Source organism: Rhineura floridana, chromosome 7 (assembly GCF_030035675.1).
Source record: "Rhineura floridana isolate rRhiFlo1 chromosome 7, rRhiFlo1.hap2, whole genome shotgun sequence".
In the NCBI taxonomy this organism is placed as follows: domain Eukaryota; kingdom Metazoa; phylum Chordata; class Lepidosauria; order Squamata; family Rhineuridae; genus Rhineura; species Rhineura floridana.
Window position 1 is genome coordinate 78,220,584 of NC_084486.1, and position 17,509 is coordinate 78,238,092.

A 17,509-nucleotide genomic window follows, 5' to 3' on the forward strand; every position below is an offset into this window, starting at 1 on the left:
TTCATAGTTGACTATGAAGCCATGACTGGTGAGGCAAGACAAGGTAGTCTGCATGGTCTTCTTACACTGGTTCCTCAATGGTGCCCTGACCAGGATGTCAAGGTACAGGTAACTCTGCACTCCCTGGGTCCTCAGGTGGGCCACTAGTGTCACCAGAACCTTGGTGAAAACAATGGAAGCAGAAGTGGGGCTGAAGGGAAGCGCTTTGTATTGACAGTTATGTTTGGCGTAATAGAAGTGAAAGTATCTCCTGTACTTCCAGTGAACTGGAATATGGAGATAGGTCTCTAATAGTTCTATGGATGCCATCCAATCATTCTGGTTGATGGCCTCTGAGACAGACTTCAGGATCTCCATTTTGAATTTATTGTAAGACATTCTCTGGTTCAAGCCACTTGAGGTCCATGATAGCATAGAGCAGCCTTTCCCAACTATTGGGCCACCAGATGTTGTTGGACCACAACTCCCATCAGCCTCAGCCAGCATTGCCAATGGTCAGGAAAGATGGGAATTGTGGTCCAACAACATCTGGTGACACACTAGTTGGGAAACGCTGGCCTAGAGGATGCCATTCTTCTTCAGAATGAGAAAAAAGATCGAGTAGACCCCTTGGTTTTGTTTCAATACAGGCACTTATCATAATCATCATTTACTACGTGCCCTTCACCAGAGGTTTCAGGGTGGGTTACAACAATTTTAAAATACGGCATAAAAATGATTAAAAACCTAAAATCTCAAAATAGGGTGGGACTAAAAATGTATGTCTCAGATGACAAAGGCCAGGATAAACAGGTGCCACTGCTTGGATGTCGAACAAGTAAGCTATGGCCTTGCAATACACCTGGTGTTTGTCTAGCCTTCTGGATCATGAGGTTGCAATAACCTTTTCTCTTGGATTCCTGGAAAAATCCAAGGAAACTTGAGCAAACAGTTTTTATTTATTAGATTTATATCCCACCTTTTCTCCCAGTAGGAGCCCAGTAGTCTTATGTTGTTGTGGCCCAGTTTTCTGAAAAGTTGAGTACCTGCCCCCCAATGGTTCTATGCTGGGCCATCGTCCTGGCATCAGGAGGGCTGTCCCTTCTTCGCTCCCTTCTGGAATTTGGTGTTGGATGGGTAGGTGGAGGTGGATTGAGATCTAGATGAGTTGGACCCTGTAGACCTGTCTGAATTGGATTGCTCTTTAGGAAGTTTCAGAATCCCCCTGGCCTTAACCAGTAGCATCAAGGAAACGTTTGCCTGGAAGAGTCTCCCCTGTGGGGGTGGGGCCTCCAGGTCTTCCTTGGAGAGCTCTCCTCCTCCTTGTGTTCTGAAGAGAGGGAGTGCTCCAAGTCTGACAAGAGCCACAAGGCAGTGACTGCTTTCTTGCTAAACTTCCTGTTGGCCCCTTGCTTATCCTTTGGGATAAGAGAGGACTGGGTTTCCCATCTTTTATGTTTGCATTGACCCTTCTGGATGAGGAGGTGGTAGAGATGGAGATGAGGGAGAAATAAAAGAACAAGGAAAGGATACCTGGTGCATCTCCTCTTCTTGTGTCCTTTTTTTGATGGCTATCTCCTCTTTTTGGCCTTGGTTCCATGGGAGGGGTATCATCCCTTTGATTGCGGTCTGCCACCACCTGCACAGTCCCAGTTTCCCTGTGCAGTCCCAGTCTCCATGCTCAGAGAGCATTGCCTTTCTCCCACTGGCCATCGCAGGTAGAATGCAGGACCCAGCTTACCCTAAGGTGGGGGTGAGGAGGGGTCTGGCAGCATACCAAGGCCATGCACTGCCTTTCTATGCCCTCCTTGCTGTGTGTGCAGGCAGGAAAATGGGCATGCCTCATGCCTGCTGCCCCAAGCCACACAGATGCATCTCCCCTGTCTATGGGGAAAGTGTGGTCTACTGCCTGAGCTTAATCATGGTCACACCTCTCTTCCCTGTTGAGAAGGTGTCAATCATGAGAAAAGATCTCCTTCAACATGGGCCTCATGGCTCTCTAGGTGAATCCCTTGCCCTCCTCTGAGCTGGGAAGCTGGGTGGGGATGGGAAGGGAAAGGAAGGAAGGAAAAGAGGAGAGACTTGAAGAAGAGAGAAGCTAGGAAAAGTAAACAGCCCCCCTCCCCCAAACTCTGTTCCTTTCTCTGGGCCTTCATATCTCTAATTGAGAGGGCAAGTGGTTAGTTCAACAGGTACAAGCACCTTGCACACATCCCAGGTCCTCAAAAACTGAAAATGATCCTAGAAAATCCAACTAAATGGTGGACTGCACATCTCCACAGGACCCGTTGTTATAAATGTGTCCAGGTCTTCTCAGAAGTTAACAATTTTATAATCAAAATGCCTTGCAAAGTTGTCCACCAGGAACCTGAGGTAAAGTCTCATTAATGAGGCCAGATGTTAATAATTTTACAGAAGAGCTCTGTTGGAAAGCTACTTGAGGATGCAATGGAGGCTTCTTTGCAGCCTTTGCTACCATGCAATAAGCACTACGCTCAAGGGCAGGGATGGAGAAACCTTTTCAGCCTGAAGGCTGCATTCCCTCTTGGAAACCTTCTGGGGGCCATATGCTAGTAGTGGGCAGGTCCAAAGGCAAAAAAGGGGTTGGAGAAATGCATGCAATTCTTACCTTTATACAATAGGCTATTGCAGCCAGACAAAAAAGTCAAAAATCCTTGCAGACAAACAAGCAAGAGGTATTGTCACAGGTAAAAGCCTCTTGAAGATGGCATGAAGCTGGGCCAGCAGGGGGTAGCCTAGAGAGGGGGGGTGAGGCCTGTGGAGGAGACACAACCTGGGGGAGAGTTCCAAAGGTTGGATAGAGAGGCCCAGAGGACTACATTTGACCCCTGGGCCTGAAGTCCCCCACTCCAGTGCGTGTTCTGCCATCTTTGCAATGAGCTGGACATCATTTATGCTCTAGACATCATCCAGCCTGCTTCATTCCTCACAGCTCCTTGGTGCACCAAGAAGCAGCATGGATTCCAGTGTCGGAGAGGCACATGGGTGTGATTGTGATTGTGCCAGTGGCCCATTGCATTATGCCATTCCTTCTGAATGGAAGAACATTCACTCCATTTAGTTGAAGAGTCCAACACCAGATTTACTTCTTCACCTGTTTTGAGAAGTGTAGCCGTGGCACACTATATCTGCACACAAAGGCAAACCAAGAAATCCTATTTAAGAAACTTTTCCTTGTACCTTCCTCCATAATTGGGACATGGAGGTCCTAGCATCTACTAATCAAATCAGTATTTGTAGCAGAAATCTAAAAATTCTATTAATAATTGCAAGTGCTAATATTTTAAACTGCTGTATACAATTGTTAAATAATTATTATTGCACATGCAATTATATGATTATTCTTTCTAAGTAAAATGCTTCTTCTCTGATAAACAGGAGGTCATTACACTGGAAAAATAAACTTTTGCTAGAACTATTACGAAGAATAACTGGGTGGTCTCAAACCTGATATTCAAATAAAGGTGGTCATAATACATTAACTACTATTGTAGCTCTATTTTATGCCTTCTGAGGCAGTCACACTAATCTGACACTTGTGGAAATAGAATGCCACACAAGCATGCACACACTTTCCCTCCTTACTCATCTGGTTTCAATCTGTTTTTCAATAACTGTGTTCCCTGAATTTTATTATGGAAGGGTTCACTCTATACAATTGGAGATGAAATCCAAGCCAGCAAATGGTGTATATAAGGAAGTGTTACAGACAAATTGCTTGTCAAATGCACCATTTTCAACACAAGTGTCTTCAGTAAGAAAGAAATGAGTCTCTGTTGGGGTCCAGTGAAATACTTTCGATGAATTCAGTTTCATTTGAAAATAATTTTTATAAAACTATTTCTTCTACAAATTGCATGCACATGCACACAAACAGAGCTTGGAACATTACTTTTAAAAAGTAATAAATTACAATTACTGTTACAAGTCCCCAAAAAGTAATAAATTACCATTACAATTGCTCTGAAAGTGACTGATTACTTTACCATTACTCAAAAGTAATCACTATAATTACACTTAAGTTACTTTTTAAAAAATGGAGTGCCTGCAAGGTGCTGGCCTTGGCTGCTTTACATCTAAGCAGCCTAAAACAACATTAAAAATAAATACACTCACACACACGCAGAAGGAAGTAAAATAAATGTTTTTATCCATAAGTTTAACAGAATGGCACAATAGAATCTCACATCCACTGCCCACTCCCACCCCAGCAATGGTGATATCCCAACACTCTTATGCTTTTTCACTCATAATCATATTTTACACTTGAAATGCTGCTTTTACAATACATTTCTGTTATGTCTCATTTTTTCTCAAAGAGCACTTCAGACAATGAATATCTTTTTACAGTCATTATGTTGCCATCAGTACTGAACAGGCAATCTATTGCGGCACTTGAAGGCATGCCTGTGTTGTGCTGCAAAAAACACCACAGCACCCCTTTCAACTAAAACACATTTTAGTGTTTGCAATCCCCTATCAAAGAAACACACAAACCTTAGCACTTTACTAGTTCCCTTTGCAATTTGTTTGTCAACATTATAATGTAGAAGTAACTTAATTCTGCACATACTTACCTGGGAGTAAGTCACACTGAACTCAATGGGTAAATATGTATGCACAATAGAACTGTCAGAGGTAGACCTTAAGAGAAATAACATAGGTAAAGCACATTATCAAAAGTAATCCACCACCAGAAAATAATCCACCAGAATAAACGTTATCCTTTCTCCTGCAATTAAAAATGTAGTCTTGAACAGCATATAATGAAACTATGGAATTTGCTACCACAGGAAACAGTGATGGGCACCAACTTGGATGGCTTCAAAAGAGGATTAGACAAATTCATGGAGGATAAAGCTATCAGTGGGACTTAGCAATGATGGCTATGTTCCACTTTCACTGTCATAGACAGTATGCTTCTGAATATCAATTGCTGGGAATACAAGTGAGGAGAGTGCTGCTCGTGCACTCAGGTCCTGCTCGTGGGCTTCCCTTTAGGGCATCCAATTGGCTGTTGTGAGAACAGGATGCTGGACTAAATGGGCCACTGGTTGGATCCAGCAGGCTCTTCTTATCTTCTTGTACGTATTGTAACAAACAACAAAAGTTACTTTGGGCCTTACAAACCAGGGATATAGTCAACGTGGTGCCCTCCAGATGTTACAGAGCTACAATTTCCATCATCCCTGATAATTGGCTATGTTGTCTGAGACTGATGGGAGTTGTAGTCCAATAACATCTGGAGGGCACTATGCTGATGACCCAATTAGACTAACACAACTCCCTTCCCACCTACCCACCTGTTTCAAACATGTCCAGAAAAGTATGTCTCTTACATTCTATGTCTGACAGTGCATTCCTTTCAGAGGCAAAAATTAATCTGCAATCCTATATACTTATCCGTTTAACTCAATGAGACTTAATTCGGAGTAGACATATATAGGACTGGACTCCACCAGAATACATTTCAGGGGCTATACTTTATTAATGCTGTACCAACTACAACTACCAATTGTTGCTTATGTACATATATTGTCTCAGCCACAGCTACCTCACAGGTTGTTGCAAAGATAAACAGGGGGAGGGAATGGGAATGGTCATGGAGTTCACAAATCAAAAGTAAACCTGGAGAGGGGGACACACACAAGTAATAAGATGTTTGACAGACAGAATGTTAAAGGGTGAAGCTTTCCCCATAATTGTATTTCCATAGTAGAAAAGACTTACTCCATTTAATTTCTACCTGCTCCAGAACTGTTAAATGCACAAGAGCCTGATGTCCTGCAATTATAAATGTAAACCATGCAAAGAACTCAAATTAAAAAAAAAAATAACCACCACAAAAATTTGGGCAATTTTATTTTTTAAAAAAGAACATCTAGAACTATATGAAATACAACATTTTCAGGTAAAAAAGTTATGAGACAGTAGACATAAACACACACACACAAAAGCCTTGACAAACAGCAACAAAAATACTCTGAGCATGAGTATTTTCACATTTTAAATTTTGACTCATCATTGTTTTTGCTTATTTACTGACTTGGGCCAATCCCTAACTCTCAGCCTAACCTACCTCACATGGCTGTTGAGAAGATACAGAAGGCAGAATTAAAATGACTGCAAAAGGAAACTAAGGCTGCAATCCAATACATGTCTACTCAGAAGTAGGCTACAGTCCCAGGCTATGGTCTGAAGGCACATGAGGCCAGCACCCTGCTGAAGCTAAGCAGGGTCAGGTCTGGCCAGTGCCTGGATGGGAGATCACCTGGGAACCATATGCAAGCCGCCTTGGGTTTCTATCATGAAAAGAAAGGTGGGGTATAAAAGTAACAAATAAATAAATAAGCTCTATTGGGTTCAATGGGACTTACGCCCAGGTGTGTACTCCAATACCCACTTGTCTGGGAGTAAGTCCCATTAAACCCAATGGAACTTACTTCTGAGTAGACATATATTGCATTGCAGGTTAGTCCTTGTATTATAGGCATTAAATTTTACTTACCTTAACCAGATTGATGCATCTTTGTACTATGAAGTGTCATATTTTTTCTTTTCCCCCTCCCCGGCAAATTAGTACAGCTTCAACGCTTCAACCAGTCCTTAATCTGGCCTAATTAGTGCAATCCTATACCAAATTTAATTTACCTGGGAGTAAACTCCATTAAACATAAATACTTACTTCTGAGTAGACTTGTATATATTGTTCTGTAAGTTAACTATACAATTATTTTTAACAACTGCCTGTTTGGAGCTCTTTGCATTTGCCATGGGAAGGGGGATTTTTTTTAATATGCACAAAAGAACTTCCAGGGAATACCTTTCTCAGAAGACGAAGATGCATCCTGGTTGTTAGGAAGAAAGGAAGGGCGGGGGGGGGACTGGAAGCAGTACCTCTTTAGGACCCTGGCTGCTTGCTGCTGCAACTTTTGCCTGCTCCTCACTCACCCTAAAGCAGTGGTTGTGAGGAGGCTTTTGGCTCTGCTCCTTGCTCTCTCAGCAGCCATGCTACTTTTGGGTGGCTAGTTAGCAGTGGTGGTCTCTTGTCTCTCCGCTAGTAAGAGAGGGAAGGTGGGGAGGGAGGCAGAAGCCACCGCTCAGAGCTTTGTGCGCCAAACCACATGCAACCCCCCCCCACTCTCTCAGCCAGCAAGCAGAATCTCTCTCACTCAACCACCTCCTGGACCCTACCCTGCCTAGTGCTGGGTGAGAATTTTGATTCAGTTTGGATTCCAAGCAGAATTTATCAAATCTGCAATTTCCGAAACAATATGAGAACTGAAACACAGCCATCCTTCGAAATTTGCATTTATTAGAATTTTGGGATGCAGTTCGCCAACTAAACAACATTTACAAAAATGCATGAGTGAAAATAACATGCAGAAAGGCATGAAATGATGAGAAATGGCTTGCAAAAAAGTGTACCTTTGTCAAAACTGCCTACAAAAATGTGTTTATTTGGAGAAATTGGCACTAAAATGGTGGATAATTTTAATGAGGATTTAAAAATAATAATAATCGCAGATTGCTGAAAAATGTAGAGGACTGAATTTAACACTGGAAAAATGAGAAACTGAGAGAACTGACACAGACATCCCTAGCCCTTCCACAAAGCAAACATTTTCCCTTGTGGTGCCAAAATGTTAAAACATACAAATGCAGCAAAGTAGCCAGGAATGGCTACTTTCTCGCACCAAGTACAAACACAGTATTAACACTAGGGTTGCCAGGTTCAATCCCTGAGACTGATCCTGTATCTGTAGGAGAAAAGAAAGTCAGCCAAGTGCAGGTGTTCTTCCAACCCTGTAGTAGGAAAAGCCACAAGGTGGAATTCTCCCTTCCCCCTGCACAACTTTTAAAGATACAGCAGACCTCTTGGAGGCTGGGCCTGGCAACCAAGAGGTCTTTTGTATCTTTATTTTACAAAAAATACAACATATAAGAAATAAAAGATGAAACAAATACAATTAAAAATCATACAGCATCTATCAAACCTCACTGCATTCACTACAACAGGTAGAAGTATTTTTAAGTGGTCCACCAAGACACTCATTAAAACAAAAACACAATACTATGTAGTCAGTGTGCTCTCATTAGTTTGCACAATGAACTGTTGCTTATATACCACTCCATAGCTTCAGTTGAATTTCTTCTAACTAAGAAAACACTATTTTTGGGGGGGAGGGTATTTGACTTTTTTCCTGCCACAGCAACTTCCATTGTTGGAGGCAATATGATTCTGAATGCCAGTTGCTGAGAATCACAAGTGCAAAGAGTGCTGTTTCACTCAGGTCCTGCTTTCGGGCTTCCTGTAGGCATCTCATTAGCTACTATGAGAAGGGAATGCTGGACTACACAGGTCTTTGGTCTGATCCACTATGTTCTTATGGCAAATTTACAATTTAGTTACATTTAAATTAATTTTCATGAACATCAAAGAGAATTATTAAAATAATAGAAAAATGAGTAAGGGCCATGGCTTGGAGGAAGAATATTTGTTTTGCATGCAAAATATTCTAGATTCAATCCCCAGCATGTCCAGATAGAAGTGGGAATATCCCCTATCTGAAATCCTAGAGAGCCAGTGGGCAATACTAAGCTAGATGGACTAATGGCCAGACTCAGTATAAGGCACCTTCCTAAACTGGAAAACAGTCACCCTAATAATAAAAAATGCACTTTTCTGACTCTTAGCGACAGTACCTAAACTTTTCACAGTACAATGGTAATTATGATTAAATTTTTGCTTTGTCCCTCTTATAGATGAACAATCCAGGCTGCAATCCTATGCAAACTTATTTGGAAATTAACCCAGTGACACAGTAGAACTTACTTCTGAGTAAACATGCATAGGATTTCATTGCAAGGCACAGGAAGTTACATATATTCTTCTTATACATACTAAAGTCAAGATTTGTCACTGATATAAGAGCGTCAAAGGGCTAGAGACAACAAGGAAGCTGGTTTATGGCCACTTCAGTAATAAACCACTCAAATACTCTACTTTCAGGCCACAAGAAGAAGTGATGATACAGCAAATATGCTATCATAACCAGAAGCTTTTAATATTTTACCTAGACCAGTGGTTTCCAAACGTTTTTTCCCATGGACCACTTGAAAGTTGCTGAGTGTCTTGGTGGACCACTTAAAAATACTTCTACCTGTTGTAGCGAATGCAATGAGGTTTGATAGATGCTGTATGATTTTTAATTGTATCTGTTACGTCTTTTATTTCTTATATGTTGTATTTTTTGTACTACAATTTGAACTCCATAGAAATTCAAATCATAATACAATATAAAACAATAAAATAAGCAATAAATATACAATTAAAAATCAATAAGAATATTTAATGTGATAGATGTACCAGGTCCCATCCACCACAAATCTACAGACACACCACACACCATCTGAATGAAGCTTGTGGACCACAGTTTGACCTAGACAAAAGGGTAAACAAAGAAGGCAAGGGCAGGACACCATAAAGGATGCAGTGCATAAATTAAGACACTGGTCAAAATGACAAAAGCAGAGCAAAAGTAGGACACCAGGAACATATAGCAGTGTCTAAGGAGCCACTTGCAAAATCCTAGAGTTGTTTGGACAGCTTATTGTTACATCCTTCCACCTTAAATCTATAAAACAATCGAAGAAAGTTTTAAGTCCAAGAGCACCAAAGATACTTGCTACAGCTAGTATATTTCTCAGGGCATCGCCTTCAATCCCTGGAGGCAATGGATTTTTTTCTAATCAAAGAGATTTTATGCTATTATATATTAAGGACTTTATGCAATTAGACCTTTTGTGCAGCTGGAAACCATTTCTTGCCCAATGCTCACCATATCCAAAGACTGCCACTTTTTACTATACAGCCTGCACCATGCTATTTAACATAAATATATGAAGCCTCGGGGAGCTGTCCTCAGGAGATTTGAAGTGAGGTGTTATCAATATGCAGATGACTCCCATCTAATTCTGGAGAGTGTTAAACCAGTGACTGGATGCTGTGACAGGCTGGATGTGGGCCTATAGACTGGAGCTGAATCCTGAAAGGACAGAGGTGTTATGTGTCCTGAGTTCTCATATCTGGGAAATCAGGAGATGAACTTTTCTGGATGGGGTTGCACACCTCTGGAAGGAGCAGGTCCATAATTTGGTGGTGCTCCTGGATTTAATTCTGTCAGTAGAGGCTCAGGTAGTCCACTATGCCTAACAGTGCATTTTTCTAATTCTGGCTGGTTCACCAGCTAAGGACTCATTTGGATGGAGATGACTCGGTCACAGGGCCGGATTTACGTACAAGCTAAACAAGCTACAGCTTAGGGCCTCACATTACGAGGGGCCTCAGGTTAGAAAGAAAGAAAGAAAGAAAGAAAGAAAGAAAGAAAGAAAGAAAGAAAGAAAGAAAGAAAGAAAGAAAGAAAGAAAGTTTACAACATTGCCACCAGGAAACCATAAACATCATACAAAATGACGATGATTTTTCATAGGTATTGAATATCGTTGCAGTAAACAGTAAACAATTCTTGAACAGCCCATATTTTGCATTTAATTTTTTTATTATTTGTTGAAGAGGGGCCTCATTCATGTTATTGCTTAGGGCCACAACAAGTTTAAATCCAGCCCTGCTCGGTCACTGTATTCCATGCTTTGGTAACTTCCAAACTGGATTATTGCAATGTGCTCTATGTGGGACTGCTTATGAAGATGACTTGGAAACTTCAACTGGTCCAAAGTGCAGCAGCCAGATTACTGCCTAGACTTCCATTCAGATCTCATATAACCTCTGTTTTAAAACAGCTGCATCGGTTGCCAGTTCACTTTCAAGCCCAATTCAAGGTGCTCATTTTCATGTTTAAAGCCCTAAGCGAATTAGGCCCCAAATATCTGAAAAAAATGCTTCCTTCCCTACAGACCCTCTTGCGCATTAAGATCAGGAAAGGTGGCCATCTTGGTAGTTCCACAGTCCTCAGCAGCTTGGAGGACTAATGGCATTCTCTGTGGCAGCCCCTAAGTTGTGGAACTCCCTCCCCACAGAGGTGTGTCCGGAACCTTCACTATACAGTTTTAGTCATAAGCTGAAGACACAGCTCTTTACCCTGGCCTTTAACAACTGATGTCAGGATGCAGGATTGGGGCCCTTATCCCTTGCCTCTGATTCCGGAGTTGTTAGATCGACTGCGTTCTGCAACAATCTTCACGAAACTGGACTTAAGAGGTGCATATAATCTGATTCGAATGAAACAGGGGGATGAATGGAAGACTGGGTTCAACACCTCCTATGGTCAATTCGAATACCTGGTGATGCCTTCTGGACTATGTGGGGCCCCTGGCGTGTTTCAGAAGTTTATGAACGAAGTGTTTAGAGACCTCTTGGATCAGTACGTGATTTGTTATCTGGATGATATTCTGGTGTTTTCAAAGAGCCAGGAAGAACATGATCAACACGTGAAAACTGTGTTGAAAAGACTGAGAGAGAACCACTTGTATGCCAAGTTAGAGAAATGTGGGTTTGACTTGTCATCTTTAGACTTCCTTGGATACCGAATCTCGGCAGGAGGAGTGGAGATGGACCCAGGAAAAGTGAGTTGTGTATTGGATTGGGGCCAGCCAACCACCAGGGAGGACGTACAACGTTTTCTGGGATTTGCCAATTACTACAGAAAATTTATCCCAGGTTTTTCCAAGCTAACAGCTCCCCTTACAGACTGTTTAAGGGGAAAAGAAAAGTTCCAATGGACAGAGAACGCAGTGAGAGCATTCAGGGAACTGAAAAGGAAATTCGCATCTGAGCCTATTTTGCGTTTTGCTGACCCTACCCGCCCTTTCGTCGTGGAAGCGGATGCTTCAGACACAGCCATAGGGGGGGTCCTTTTGCAACCAGACATGGATGGGAAAGAATTGTATCCTTGCGCATATTTCTCCAGAAAACTAAAGGATGCCGAAAGAAATTATATAGTGTGGGAAAAAGAGCTGTTAGCCATCAAAGACTCATTTGAGAATTGGAGACAGTGTTTAGAGGGGGCCCAGCATCAGATAGAAGTGCGTTCCAATCATAAGAATTTGGAAAGTCTGCAGACAGCTCGGAAGTTGAACCAGAGACAGATACGCTGGTCGCAGTTTTTTGCCAGGTTTAACTTCAGGATTACTTATCACCCCCATGCAAAAAATCAGAGAGCAGATGCCCTATCCAGGCAACCGCAATATAAAGGAGATGAAGTTTGCAACCCTCCCCAGTACATTGTCCTGCCGGAAAAACTGGTGTTGGGAGTATGCCAGCCTTCATGGGAAGAGGAGCTCAAGAAGGCACAGCAGGGGAATCCATGCATGCAACGATACATTCAGGAAATGGAACAGGATCCAAATTCAGAAGTAAGTTTCCATTGGAAGGATGGACTGTTGTGGTTTAAAGCTGCCAGGTACGTGCCAAAGGGGGACCTAAGACTCAGAATTTTGCATCAATGTCATGACTCTATCACGGCTGGACACTTTGGCATTTTTAAGACCATTCAAAATGTAGCTAAGGATTTTTGGTGGCCTCAAATGCGCCGAGACATTGAAAACTATGTAAAATCATGCTCTGTCTGTATGCGGGTGAAAACAGACACGGGAAAACCTGTAGGGCTGCTAGAACCTTTACCAACGCCTAGCCAACCCTGGAAGGACCTTTCCATGGATTTTATAACTGATTTACCGAAGTCACAAGGAATGACAGCTATATTGGTCATAGTGGATTCACTGACCAAGACGGCACATTTCCTTCCTTGCTCAGGAGCCTTAGAAGCTAGAGAAACAGCAAAATTGTTTATAAAGGAAATCTACCGCCTGCATGGATTGCCCAATAGCCTAGTCTCAGATCGGGGAACTCAGTTCACAGCTAAATTTTGGAGAGCTGTTTGGAAGCAGCTGCAAATGGAGTTAAAACTTTCTTCAGCTCATCACCCCCAGACGGACGGGCAGATGGAGAGACTTAATGCTGTTTTAGAAAGGTATTTGCGCTGTTATGTGTCTTACCAACAGACTGATTGGGTTTCTTATTTGCATTTTGCAGAATTTGCTTATAATAATTCCTTGCATACCAGTACTGGACAAACACCTTTCTTCGCTAACTATGGATTCCATCCCAAGGCTTTCCCCAGCAGTACAGGGAGTGTGCCTGTACCGGCTGCAGGGGAATTTCTGCAGGAGCTTCAGGCAGTGCAGCAGATACTGAAACAACAATTAGACGAGGCCAAAGTGGAGTATAAACGAGTTGCTGATCAACATCGACGGGAGGGGACCCCCCTTCAGATAGGAGACAAGGTATGGGTGTCTACCCGCTTTTTCCAGATGCCGGGCAAATGCAGGAAGCTGCAGGATAAGAGAGTGGGACCCTTTGAAATAGAGGCACAAATCAACCCAGTGGCTTATCATCTGAAGTTGCCAGATACTTTTAAAATACATCCTGTGTTTCATCGCTCCTTGTTAATGAAAGCAGCCCCTCCCAGTGAGTTAAGACCGGTGGAATCTCCAGGAGCGCCGTTAATAGCGGATGAGCAAACTGAGTCTGAAGTGGCAGAGATTCTGGACTCAAGGAGAAAGCGTAATAAACTACAGTATTTGATTCACTGGAAGGGTTATGGACCAGCTGACAGATCGTGGGAAAATGAGAGCGATGTCCATGCTCCGGACTTAGTAAGAGACTTTCATCAACGGTTTCCTCATTGTCCTAAGCCGACAAGTTGGGGGGGAGCACAGCATGGAGGAGGGGATGGTGTCAGGATGCAGGATTGGGGCCCTGAAGTTTCAGACGATGAGGAGAGGGAGGGGGTCATTTGGCCAGAGTCGTGTGAAGGAGAAGCAGAAGAGGGGGAGGGAATCTCAGAGATAGAACTGTCTGGGAGCGAGGACCTTGAGTGTCCAACAGACACAGATTCTTACTGTGAGCTTCCCACGCCTCCTCCCCCTCCTAGCTTGGAGAAGGAGGGAGGGCAACGAGGAATCCAACCCCCTCCTGATCCAGGAAAAAGCAAGGAGAAGCAGCCAGATGGCTTAAACATTGCCCCCCCGCTTTCCCCCATACCTGAGTCAGATTTCTCAGAAGGGGAGGAGGCGGTGGCACCCCCTTCACCATGTACAAGGAGACAGCAAAAGAGGTGGCAAAAGAATTGGGACAGGCGGGGTGTGGATGAGGGCACTTTGAGGCGGAGTGAGAGAATTCGCGCTTGCTTGCCCCCTTCTTAAGGGACAGTGGAAGTATTGGTTCCTTGTTCTGTCAACTCTCTTCTATGTCACAGGTTGTGTTTAGTAGTTAAAGTTCATGAGACGGCATAGTCTTTGTCTGGATATTACTTTAATAAAAACTGATTTGCTTTCACCAACTGGTCTGGTTCCTGAGCCTCAACCTGGATACGACAACTGAGATGTGTATTTTTAGGACCCACCCTATATTCTTGTGGTTGTAATTTGTTTTAAACTGTATTTAATGTTGTGTTTTAGGTTGTTGTGACCTGCCCTGGGACCTTAGAAGGGTGAGTAATAAATCAAACTAACAACAACAACATGTGATCATCTTTGACTCCCCCACTGTAATCCAATGATGTGGGGCAGAAAGTTTTCCAGAACAGAATATTTTCAGGTGCCTTGTATTTCCACAGAACACTTTCCATTTCATAACTTCATTTGTAACAATGAAACAATGTCTACTGCAGCCTTTCCCAACCTTTAGGTCCCCAGAGGTTGTTGGACTACAGTTTCCATAATTTCTGACCACTGGCGATGCTGGCTACGACTGATGGGAGTTGTAGTCCAGCAGCCTCTGGGGACCCAAAGGTTGAGAAAGGCTGGTCTACTGCAAATACAGTATTAGGAAAGCTTGGCAGCTTCCACATTGTTAGTTTTGTTTACTGAGTACAAGTTAAATAAAGATACTAAATTAGCTCAATCTCTGGGGTATCAGAAAATTTTCCAATGCAAACTGAATATTTTCCAATGCAAGTTAACCTATGTCAATATGCCTAATCTGCATAGGAAAACTTTCCAATTCAGTTTTCTCTGGAAAACCCCCATAAGTGATATAATCATTTATATACTTATTTACAGATGTAATGAAGGTACTATCCATGAGATAAGAAAATGAACTTCAACAGCCATCGGGAATATAGTCAAGCACTGTAATCATTTGGGCATCTCATCTGGTTAGGCGAGAGAGCTAAATTTATAACTCATGGCCAATTTCAAATATTACTGACGAAGTGATCGCTACATGAGGGAAGAGCTATATTAAAAGACAAAAGTGGAACTACATGCTTCTCTAGAACAAAGCTTTTCTTATTGTCCAGAGAAAATGAACATTTTTGAACATTCTGGCACTGGAATTTGAAGAATCTGCTGGATGTCCACTGTTAAAAATAACTGAAGCCTTTTCTCCCCACTGACTACACAAGAAGTCTAACTCAAAGTAAAAATTAGGCCAAAAGGAACTGGCAGCCAAGAGGAGGATACAGTATTTCCATGTGAGCTGCAGAACAAGACTGGAACTGGTTGATATTGGGATAACAACTTACTGTAGACATCCATGCTGATTCAGTTTGAAATTACACTTAAAGGAAAAGAAAAAAAGCAAATGCCTACAAATAAATGGCTGAAAACACTATCTAGAGCCAAATGTGCCATTGCTTGCTTCAATTATGTAGAGCTATTCTATCTACTAGATGCCTCTTAATTATATCATTGTTTCCAGCTGACTGAAGATGCATTGATACTGGAAACTCCCTGAAGAGCCATAAATTCAAGGGAAGTACCTTAACTGGGTACAATGGATTGTGTGTGGGTGAAGCCAATAAGTACAGATTTGGCTGAAAGGATTTTAATAAATTAGTGCCAAGCATTCAATTTGCTACAAGGAGGAGGCAGGGAAGGAAAAAGAGTTTATAGGCTGTATAAAAACCACACATAAGCAGAAAAGGATTCTTCATATAGGAATGGGACCACAGACATTACATTTCTAGGCAGAATCAAAACAAATGAACATCTAATGTAGAGCTTTGTAGGATTGACTTACTTTCACAAAAAGTGTATTGCCATCTGCTCCCCAACCCTGGAATTTTAAGACCACAAGCAAAAGTACTTTGCCGTTTAGAGAATGAGGCTGCAATCATGTCAACTCAGAAGTAAGCTCCATTGGGTTCAGTGGGACTTACTCCCGGGTAAGTGTGTATTGTATTGCAACCTTATGGCACAATACAACTCACCTTTCCACCGGGCTGGGGTGAATTGGATGTTGCTAATCCCTAGCTATGCCGGACTCTGCCAGCAGCAGCCCTCCGTCACGGCTGAGCTGTGACATTCAACAGCAAAAGGTAGCTAACATTCAAAAACCAAGAAAGAGAAAAGGGGGAAACCCCAAGATGCTAGTTATGTTATGTATGATTTTATATGCATACTAATGTAGTGTGTCCTTGCTATTTCATTTACAGCCCCTGACGAAGGCCTAAACATATACCAGCCGAAACACATTGGGCTTTTGTTAAAAATTAAATATATTTTTTCTAGCACCTTGGGTTTCCCCCCCTTTCTTTTCTCTTTCTTGAGCTGTGACATTACAAGGAGCCTTCTGGTGCCACCAGGGGTTTGCCGGGGACAGCCAGCATGGTGGATGGACGGCTGGTGGAATGCAGTGGAAGCCCAAAAAATGGTGCATTCCAGGGGCGTGGTGGGGGAAGACCCACGGAAGGACTTATGCAAGATCCTCCTTGCGTTCACAGCTCTCCTCTGGGTCCTGATCCCCCTGCAATCTCTGCCAGCCAAAAGGCTGGGGAAGTAAAATATTTTAATTATTCTCTATTGTGGCCTATGGGGAATGTTTACTACCTGGGAGGACTGTCTGTTGGAGCTGGGAGCTTCTGGTCGGCTTGTATGTGTGGCTCCCAATCGAGCCAGTGTTCACTTGGGCCAGCAGCTCCTGAGCGGGAAGAGGATCCCACAAAGCTTTCCGCCAGCTCCTCCTCTGCCACCCCCAAATCATGTTTGGGGGAAATGTGGGTCTTGGGTCAGAAAAGATTGAACTATTGGTTCAGAGTATGGGGAAAGAGGCTCTCTTTTGAAATTACTATTCTGGCATATATTTTTAATAACCCACACACTCATTTTCTGATTTACAAGAGCCTTCAAACAAAATTCAAGATCATTTTTATTTTTAAAAGTCTTGTTTGTTTTATAAGACTAATTTCACTAATGCATTGAGGTTCCTGCAGAAGTAGCATTAAATTAAATACTTCATTTTAAAAACAAGTCTCAACTATCACCCACATATAAACATTTACTATAGGAATATTCTAGTTATAAAAAAACTCACTTAAATACATCATTACCCCACTGTAAGGATAATGCATTTTATATATACAAACTAGAATTCAAAAACTTTACTGGCCTTGATTTGTTGTTGTTATGTGCCTTCAAGTCGATTACGACTTATGGTGACCCCATGAATCAGCGACCTCCAATGGCATCTGTCATGAACCATCCT

The 17,509-nt window shown here is 42.4% G+C and overlaps 1 protein-coding gene across 9 annotated transcripts in view; it reads right to left on the reverse strand.

The window, feature by feature from the left end:
* ADD3 (adducin 3) overlaps positions 1–17,509 on the reverse strand; it is a 243,710-nt gene that overhangs the window by 183,881 nt on the left and 42,320 nt on the right. For 2 of the 9 annotated variants that reach the window (XM_061636044.1, XM_061636046.1), the window contains one exon: positions 4,578–4,644. The exons of the other annotated variants lie outside the window; for them this stretch is intronic. The gene's annotated coding sequence lies outside the window, so the exon portion shown is untranslated. The remainder of the gene's footprint in view (positions 1–4,577; positions 4,645–17,509) is intronic. 9 annotated transcript variants of the gene reach the window in all.